General features: G+C 42.7%; 1 long non-coding RNA gene across 1 annotated transcript; it reads right to left on the reverse strand.

Moving 5' to 3' along the window:
* Nucleotides 1-1,295: 1,295 nt before the first annotated feature.
* LOC145658789 (uncharacterized) lies at nt 1,296-6,069 on the reverse strand. The gene is made up of 4 exons (XR_014124662.1): nt 5,865-6,069; nt 4,667-4,740; nt 2,978-3,071; nt 1,296-2,229 (listed from the first exon to the last, which is right to left on the reverse strand). It is a non-coding gene; the product is annotated as an uncharacterized LOC145658789 (long non-coding RNA).
* Nucleotides 6,070-10,477: the final 4,408 nt, after the last annotated feature.

Raw genomic sequence — 10,477 nt, forward strand, 5'->3', positions numbered from 1 at the left:
ACGGCACTCACACGTATTAGAAACAAGGAAGATGAACATGAAACGGTTAACATTAAACATAATAAGCATGGATACATCTAACAATGATGAGAATAACATTTAACATCAGCACGCTACAACCGCATTAACACGTTACATCAACAATGACCAACACTCTGCACACATTGACATGGGTTTATATACATTTAGGCAAACAAGGGGCAGGTGTGTGCAAGTGTGGTTACAAACAACCCTCCCACTGCACGTGGCAGGCCAAACCACATGGTTGCAAGAGGCAAGCGTTCTGTGACAAGCACAGGACAGCAGAAAACACAATCACCTGGAAACCCATGCACCTGTTAGTGCAGGACACTTTCAATGCGACAACGGAATATAAATATATATAAATACAGTAAAATCTCTACAGTCTATAATATACATATATAAAGGTAGTTTCAAAAAATAAAAGTCCTGCCATGATTTATCACCCAGTTGCTTTTATTAATTCTAAATTCTTGTTCGAGCTAACAACAATTCTAGGAAATTCTAACCCTAACCCTAAACTAGGGCGCATACAGTGTTGACGCTCCTCCCCCAGTGTTGATGCTCCTCCCATATTATTGATGCTCCTCCCCCAGTGTTGATGCTCCTCCCACATTGTTGATGCTCCTCCCATATTATTGATGCCCCTCCCCAGTGTTGATGCTCCTCCCACATTGTTGATGCTCCTCCCATATTATTGATGCTCCTCCCCCAGTGTTGATGCCCCTCCCACATTGTTGATGCTACTATTTGCTTGTGTCACATAAGTGTATTATGCATTAATTCAATATCAAGAGCTTTGTAAATCAGTGTTGCCTCAGTGCTGTTTAGATCATTCCTAACCAGAAGAGACCTCCAGGGCAGACCTCCAGGGCAGACATCCGGGGTGGACATCCAGGACAGACATCCAGGAGAGACCTCCAGGTCAGACATCCAGGAGAGACCTCCAGGGCAGACCTCCAAGGCAGACATCCAGGAGAGACCTCCAGGGCAGACATCCAGGAGAGACATCCAGTAGAGACCTCCAGGACAGACATCCAGGAGAGACATCCAGGACTGGTCTGGTGTAAGTGAAAACTCACTCACCTCAAACAAGTAAAACAATGTTTAAAAAGTCAATATACCTCCTGCTACGGTATCATCTGTTGTAGCATGCCTCCAACCCGAGCACTGCACTTGTTAATGTTTGTTTCCAGAATTATTACTTCTTCACAGGTTCAGTATTAAAAAGGATTTCCATATATATTTTAATACTTATTAATATTTATACCATTTCTTTTAAATTGGGTCACATTTGTTTCTGCATGTAAGTTGGCATTCTGACACAACCACAGACTGTTTTCTTAGACATATGAGTGAGATTTCAGCAAACAAGAAAAGTGCAGTGGAGAATCAGCTGGATAGCAGCTTCTGGGCAAAATCTTAACTGATGGCAACTCATTCTTGCCTAATCAGTGCTTGTAGTTGATCACAGTTTCTGTGCTTTTGTTTGTCCACCCTCTTTTTGAGGATTCTCAGGTTCTCAGTGGGATTGCGTCCTAATTAATCAATTGAGTCCTAATAAATCAATTAATTAAACATCCTAATTAATTAATTAGAGTGAATTAGCTGCGACACACTATCCCTAGCTCCCACCCGACTACCAGAAGACACAGCTTCAGCTTCATCTCCCAAGACCCTCCTAGCAAGAAATGAAACATGCCTTGTCATTTGTACATTTCGTTTCATGTTCTCTTAGACACAGAGTTTAGATTAGGCCACAAACTCAGTATTTGCATCAATATCAACTTGGTCCAAATGTAGTGATTATGGAATATAGAAGATCATCACTCAAGCATGATGAACTTGAACAGATTGTTGGGTTATAGTTTAACATTACAGCAGCAGTATATCCTGTAAGTTTTGGTTAATGTTTTTATTCACCGTCCTGCCTCCTCAGTCCAGAGTGCAAGTGTTCTAATCCTCCCACCAGCCAATCAGCACACGTCCCGGCTCTCCCGCATAACCGATCAGAGCAAAAACGAACTGGACTGGAGCAGTCTGTGGAAGCGATTACAGCCGTGCACCAGTCATGGTGGGAGTAGCGGGTCCCACCCCCTTAATCTGCCTCTGGCAGAGAGAGCAGAGTCGCCATGATGGAGGGGACACCGGCAGCCGAACGTGACCCTTTCCTGGACTCCCTGGAGCCTCAGAGCGTGTGACATCATCCTTCAGGAAGAGCGCAGGGGCAGAACAAGGCACTCAGCAAGCTTTAGGCAACTTTTAGCGCTGCTGTGTGAGCTCTCTATTATCCCTCTCTCTCTCTCCCGCTCCTTCTCCCCCCCCCTCCCTCTCTCTCTCTCCCCCCCTCTCCCTCTCTCTCTCTCCCCCACTCTCCCTCTCTCTCTCTCTCTCTCTCCCTCTCTCTCCCCCACTCTCCCGCTCTCTCTCTCTCTCTCTCTCTCTCCCACTCTCCCTCTCTCTCTCTCTCTCTCTCTCCCCCACTCTCCCTCTCTCTCTCTCTTTCTCCCTCTCCTTCTCCCCCTCTCTCTCTCTCTCTCTCTCTCTCCCTCTCTCTCTCTCTCTCTCTCTCTCCCTCTGACTCTGGGCTCATTAGCGTGTGTTGTGACCCGCTGGCCTGCTGTTTTCCAGTTAATCTGCCTGTCTCATAGGTCAGGACTGGGATTAAAAGATCAACCCTTGGAGGTTCGGTGACTCCCCCCAGGCTCTATCTGAACGAGAGCTAATTAGACCTGCAGATAGATACACATGCTCACATACAGACACACACGCGCACACACACACAGTGTTGTTCCGCGGGTCTTTCCAGAAAATACATATTCTAATTTATCTTTAAAAAAGTTCCTTCTGATGTCATTATTATTAGTTGCAGTTCTATAGCGCCTTTCTCAAACTCAAGGACGCTTTACAAATATCACTCTTTTTTTTTTTTTTTTTTTTTGACACAGTCACCCACCTGATGAGAAGCAGCAGCCAGTTTGCACACAGAGCACTCTGGATCAGCAGGGGAAGGGGAGGAGGTGAAGACCAGGACAGGGCACCAACCATCACTGGACACACACACACACACACACACAACAATTTTGAGTATCCAATCAAGCTAACCTCCACTGTGGGAGGAAACCCACACAGCCACAGAGAACATGGAAACACCACCCAGACAGAGACACAAACCCACACAGAGAACATCGAAACTCCACCCAGACAGAGACACAAACCCACACAGAGAACATCGAAACTCCACCCAGACAGAGGCACAAACCCACACAGAGAACATCGAAACTCCACCCAGATAGAGACACAAACCCACACAGACTGCATGGAAACACCACCCAGATAGAGACACAAACCCACACAGACTGCATGGAAACACCACCCAGATAGAGACACAAACCCACACAGAGAACATTGAAACTCCACCCATATAGAGACACAAAGAACATCGAAACTCCACCCAAATAGATACACAAACCCACACAGACTACATGGAAACACCACCCAGATTTGATACACAAACCCACAAAGACAACATGGAAACTCCACCCAGACAGAGACACAAACCCACACAGAGAACATCGAAACTCCACCCAGACAGAGGCACAAACCCACACAGAGAACATCGAAACTCCACCCAGGTAGAGGCACAAACCCACACAGAGAACATCGAAACTCCACCCAGATAGAGACACAAACCCACACAGACTACATGGAAACACCACCCAGATAGAGACACAAACCCACACAGACTGCATGGAAACACCACCCAGATAGAGACACAAACCCACACAGAGAACATCGAAACTCCACCCATATAGAGACACAAAGAACATCGAAACTCCACCCAAATAGATACACAAACCCACACAGACTACATGGAAACACCACCCAGATTTGATACACAAACCCACAAAGACAACATGGAAACTCCACCCAGACAGAGACACAAACCCACACAGAGAACATCGAAACTCCACCCAGACAGAGGCACAAACCCACACAGAGAACATCGAAACTCCACCCAGGTAGAGGCACAAACCCACACAGAGAACATCGAAACTCCACCCAGATAGAGACACAAACCCACACAGACTACATGGAAACACCACCCAGATAGAGACACAAACCCACACAGGCTGCATGGAAACACCACCCAGATAGAGACACAAACCCACACAGAGAACATCGAAACTCCACCCATATAGAGACACAAAGAACATCGAAACTCCACCCAAATAGATACACAAACCCACACAGACTACATGGAAACACCACCCAGATAGAGACACAAACCCACACAGAGAACATTGAAACTCCACCCAGATAGACACAAAGAACATGGAAACTCCACCCAGATAGAGACCCAAACCCACACAGAGAACATGGAGACTCCACCCAGACAGAGACTCAAACCCAAGACCCTAGTGCTGAGAGGCAAACAGGCTATCCACCAAGTCACGTGCCTCATTAATGCAATAGTGCTCAGTAATATATTCTGAGAATATTAATAGAGCACTAAAGCACTGTGATGTTATTGGACTTGTTTTGCTAGTTAAAAACTTTGATTTGATGCTCCTTTTCTCCGTTAATCCAGTCTGAATTAAAACAGTACTTTTTAAATGTGTATTGTGTTACATCACGTTTTTACCCCACTCGCTACTCAGAGAGGTGAGGAGACGATTCCACATCACAGATGCCAGATGATCCAGGCTGCTTCTCATTCTGTGAGTGGGCGTGTTCATGGGCAGGAAAGGCATTAATTAGCATGCTGTTTCAGAACTTTGGTGTACGTATTGTAATCAGGGCTCATGGGAACATGATGTTCTATCAGTGCTATTAAAATTCATCACATTTCTAACAGTTTTGTGAGCAGAGAGCTAATAGAATAATGCAAACAAAAGTGGACTTAGCTAAAAGCATTAGCTTCAGAAATGTTAGAATACTCTCTCTCTCTCTCTCTCTCTCTCTCTATCACTTACTCTCACTTTCACACAACCATTCACACACACACACACACACACACACACACACACACACACACACACACACACACACACACATTCAAAATCAATTTGCTCAAACTTTAGCCTTTCCACCTTTTCTTCTTGCTGACAAACTCAGGAGTCAAAGGTCAGAGGTCAAGAAACCCACAGACTTGTTACCATAGCCTTGAGACCAGGGCTCAGAAGTGCCCAGAGCAACATCCATTATTGGAAACGGCCAGACTGCCACCTACAGCTCAGTGCTGCCTGACTCCTGGGCAAACACACATCACGAGAGCACTGAACGTGCCTTGCCAGCTAAGGATTATTGCCTGCATAAGCAAATGGACAGCATAAACTCCGTTTAGTGAGCAACACAGCATTTTGCTCCATGTTAACCTCCACTTTCCAACACCTCCACCTTCCATTCTCCACCCATGTGAACCCTTGACACCAGCACATTTTCTGAAACCTCCAGGTCTATAATTAGGAAAACATTCAGCAAACACATTCTAATTCCTGGATGTGGACTTATTTTTTTCTTCTTCATAAGGTAGGAGGGTTTAGTGCTATCTTACGGTGCCTCTGCTTGGGTGCAAAAGCGCCGGGATAATGAGCAGAGTTCCGGGAGACGTACGGATGCAGAGAGCGTAGCCTTTGAAACATCAAACGGAGAAACACAGGCATATTCCCACAATGGATTAAAGCTGAGCAAATGCACATCTAAAAGTGTAGGAGTGTAAAATCCCACTGCTCCAGGAAAGAGAGAGAGAGAATAAGAATGAATGAATGAACTTTCATTCATTATGCTTAAGCTGCAGGTGTAGAAAGGCAACAGAACAAGATGATTAATTATCTTCTCACCTGGAGCCATGAAAGGGCTTTGTCTTAACCCTGGGTTCTCCTACTGACTCTCCTGAGGACACTTTGCATTAGAGACAGCAAGAAGAGTAAGGAGAAAGAGAGCGAGCAAGAAAGGAAAACCCATCTGGCATAATTAGTATTCCATCTGAGGTCATCCTTCACTAAACAATCATCCCAAATAATGTTTAGCGTTATCAGCCTAACAGGCTGGATGATGTGTGTGTCAGAGAAGACAAACAAAGAAGTTTGCATCATTATGTACTGCTGGGGTAGCAAAGGCATGTCGTATCAGCGAAAGCCGCACTGTCTAAGGTTTCCATTCCAAGCGAGCGTCACAGTCCCACCGGTCTACTGTGGATAAGACCACCCACATCTGAGCCAGCAGGAATTCACAGTCTATCTGACATACGCTACGTCTGCATGCACAAAGTAGCCCTGTGAAGTTCCCAGTTCATCCAAAAAACTAAACTGACAAAAAGATGTTTACGTCGGCCATGTAAAAAAAAAGTAGTCGATTTATAGTCCTGCACACACTCACTGTGGCATAATCTGACTCAACTACAGTGTGAAAAACCCTCATGACACTTTTATACAATTAAGCACATGAGTTTTAATTGTTTAAAAAACCATACTGCCAGGCCGTCATGCTCTTTACTGACGTACACTGGTGCGGTAGTAACCACACAGTAATGCTGTGCTCAGAGTGAGTCTTTTTTTATTCAGCAGAAATAGACTCTAATAAATCAGCTTTCTCAACAGGTGTCGTATTGCAAGAGGCACTCTGCTTGTCACAGTGTCTCAGACTGATGGCCAGTAGAGGCATCTATGTGTCTATCTATCTATCTAACATATAACTAATATCCACCTGGACCAAATATTTTTTAATAAGATTGCTGCACTTCAGTCTAATTTAGACCATGCACTGATAATACCGCAGCTATGCAGATAATACTATGCTGATAATACCACAGCTATGCAGATAATACTATACAGATAATACTATGCTGACAATACGATGCAGATAATACTATGCTGACAATACTATGCAGATAATACCACAGCTATGCAGATAATACTATACAGATAATACTATGTTGACAATACGATGCAGATAATACTATGCAGATAATACCACAGCTATGCAGATAATACTATGCAGATAATACTATGCAAATACTACCACAGCTATGCAGATTTGTTTGGATTTCTCACCAATTGTTTTATGACCCCACTGATTCACTGTCAGTGTCATTTTAGTATCAAAACATATTACAAACTTGATTTGCAAAACTTTATACAGACTTACTACTCAATAAGCATTTTACCAAAAAGACCAACCAAACTTCTAGTTAAAACATGGCCATAAGAATCTTCTTCATGTATTCATTTCTAGCAGGTAGTTTAAATTTAATGGTCTCCTCATTCATCTTCCTAAAAAGACAAATTCAGATAATTCAAACTGCCTTGGCCCAGGATCTGACTGGACCCATAAGAAGAGAACACCCTGATTGTTCAGTCCTTTGGCTCCCATTATGTTACAGAATTACCTCAAAGCACTTTTAGTCATCAATAAACTGATGGATACTTCGGGGCCAACATATCTATCTGACATGCTTAAGCAATATAATCTGAGCGGGACTATCAGATCAGTGGGAGCTCATCAGTTAATCTGTCAGTTGGCACTTTAGCTTCGTTTAGTTTCTCTGCAGCTCTTGGGTATCACTGTCACTGAAGCTCAGCAGACACTGGGATATTTTTAACACTTTTTCAGTTTAGCTTTCAGTCAGCCTTTCTACTTCTCAGTACTGCACTGACATCTTTTATATGTATCTTCTATCTCCTAGTCCATAAAACATAGACTTTACATAAAATGTTATTTATTTTTATTAAAGTCAAATTTTACAATTTTAAAATTTTTATTTTTTTTAAAAACCTTTATTTTTTTCCTGTTGTTTTTATACCTTTATTTGTAACATACCTTGAAATGCCTTTGTTTATACAAATATATAGATATATATAGATATAATATAGATATAAACTTATCCCATCTTGAAATTATTTGTTTTTAATCAATTTCTTTAAACTGTAATAGGGCAAAAGTAGCCCAAAGTGTAAATAATCCACCAGGTGAGACAGTGTCTCCTGCTGGTAGCAGGTGAGGTGAGACAGTGCTCTGTTCCAGACACCTGCCAATCCAGACCTGTTTTCTCCACAACTCTTTCCCAGATGTGCAACCCCTATCAGAGCACGGTAGTTATTATTATTATTATTATTATTATTATTATTATTATTATTATTATTTACATTTATATAGTGCCTTTTTCACACTCAAAAATGCGTTACAGATATACTAGCTTTTACAATCACTCACACACTTTTCCTCTCCTCCATATTATGACTGCTGAATATATATAACCATGGCGACAAACACAGTCTTACTGGGTGTTTCTCTCTTGAATGTCACAAAAGAAAAAAGAAACCACCTCATTCTGTTCTTCACGATCACAAAACAAAGAATGTTCTAGAATGCATGCAAAGAACAACGTGTTTACCACAGACTGTAAAACAGGAAGTTGGATTTTCATATTTGCTTTGCAGCTTTTTTGCCTGCACTACTGCTAATCAGAGGTCTGGTGTTGGAAGTGCAACACAAATGCTAGCATATTTATTTGCGCCGCATAGTGTCCCTAACAGCGGCCTGCAAGTGTGTCTTAATGAATACAAGATAACAGCACTTGAAAAAGTAAGAACAGCTAAATCTATTTACATTATCTGGATGACAGATTTCATACCATCTTTAGCAGTTTCAGTTTAGGAACTGGCTTCCCAGACTAAGATTATTCCTAATCATAAATTAAGAAAAGACATTAAACGGTGAATCACCCCTGACATTACAATTTAGTCCAAGTTCCACGTGCAAGAAACTGGCCCTAAGCTTGACCATGTCTCATACTACAGAAACCAAGCCTGCTTTGTATCAACTGACTGAGGAGTGCAGCCATTGTGTGCGTTGTGTGTTGCTTAATCTATAACAGCCCTTGATGACACATAGGAGTCACCAAATAGTATGCAGGATCACAACTCAGATCTGCACACACAAAAACAGCTCTGCACACACACCCAGAACTCTAAAACAATCCCGTAATACATCCAGAAATCTAAAACAATCCTGCACCTACATGCAGAACTGCATACTGCACCTACATCACGATATGGCCCCTCCCCCTAAACGTCTGTGTGTGTGTGTGTGTGTGTGTGTGTGTGTGTGTGTGTGTGTGTGTGTGTGTGTGTGTGTGTGTGTGTTTGTGTTCGTCTGCATGATCACACCCTCTCGTGTTTCTCACCTGATCCTTGTTTTGTGTCATTCGTATGTGTATATAAGTCTCTTGTCTTCTCGTGGATGTTGTCGATGTTTGACCCGTGTTAGCTTGCATGCCACGTGTTCTTTGTTAAGTGTTTGAATAAAAGTATATTTCTGTTGCCTACAACTCGTCCCCGCATCCTGCTTAGCCTCCTCCCGCCATAAAAGCAACCCTGCACACAGATCCAGAACCCTAAGACAGCCTTGCAATACATCCAGAACTCTAAACCAACCCTGCAATACATCGAGAGCTCTAAACCACATCTGTTGATTTAAAACATTCCTAAACATACACAGCGAGACCTCCTGTACGTTCACCAAGAGCTCTAAAATAGTCCTGCACATATTCAACACACATCCAGAACAACAGCCCTCTGTAGGCTGGCATGAGCCTGGGAACACCCAGTCATTGCTTGGTTTAATGTTTTACCTGCTATAACAAAGCTGATATAGACCATGAAGGGCTCGGTAATGAGTTGAGGAGCTAATTCAGCGTCGCTGGAGCGAGTGACAGCACTAAAGTGCTCCAGTAGTAAAAACACATCGTCAGCAGATTGTGCTGTTCAGGACAGTGTGCGCGTCAGAGTCACACCCTGAAGGGCCACCTCACTGCAGAGTTTAGTGAACAGAGGAAGACATCGAGAAGGGCATGCTACAGTACTGAGAGAGGGCTCCGTTCCACAGACTCACGGCTTTATTTTTGCTCCTGTCTAGCATCTATGTGCCTGTTTGCATATGCTTCGCTCGCCTAAGGCTTCGTTCCAATGAACGATCACAGGGCCTCGTCTGACATCCTCTGTTCGAAGGGTGGAAGGAACTCAGGGTTGTTTTCTTGAATCTAATTATCTCGGCAAAGACGTTTCAGTACCATCTGAAATGCAAATGAAAAATCAACTTTATGAAAAGGTGACAATGTCATGCTTAATACAACTATCATAATACATTCAGATTAAGCTGAAGACTAGTCTAAAAAGATTTTGAATGACGATATAGTCCAAGACCAGGCTTAACCCTCACTGAGTTTTATCAAAGTACAAAGTTTAGTCTCTATCAAAACCATTCATGCATGGGGGATAATCAATATCAATCAGAAATAATCAATAACATACTATAGAACTTTCCTTCTAGGCAGTATATTCCCTATTTGCCAGCTACTATGAATTTAAAGAAAAATGTTGTTTTTTTTAATAATCACAATAGAATTCCAGAAACACAGACACACACGCACATTAAGATGTGTATCGTGTTTTCT

This window comes from Electrophorus electricus, chromosome 7, assembly GCF_041902795.1.
Source record: "Electrophorus electricus isolate QZ-2024a chromosome 7, ASM4190279v1, whole genome shotgun sequence".
NCBI classification, from domain to species: domain Eukaryota; kingdom Metazoa; phylum Chordata; class Actinopteri; order Gymnotiformes; family Gymnotidae; genus Electrophorus; species Electrophorus electricus.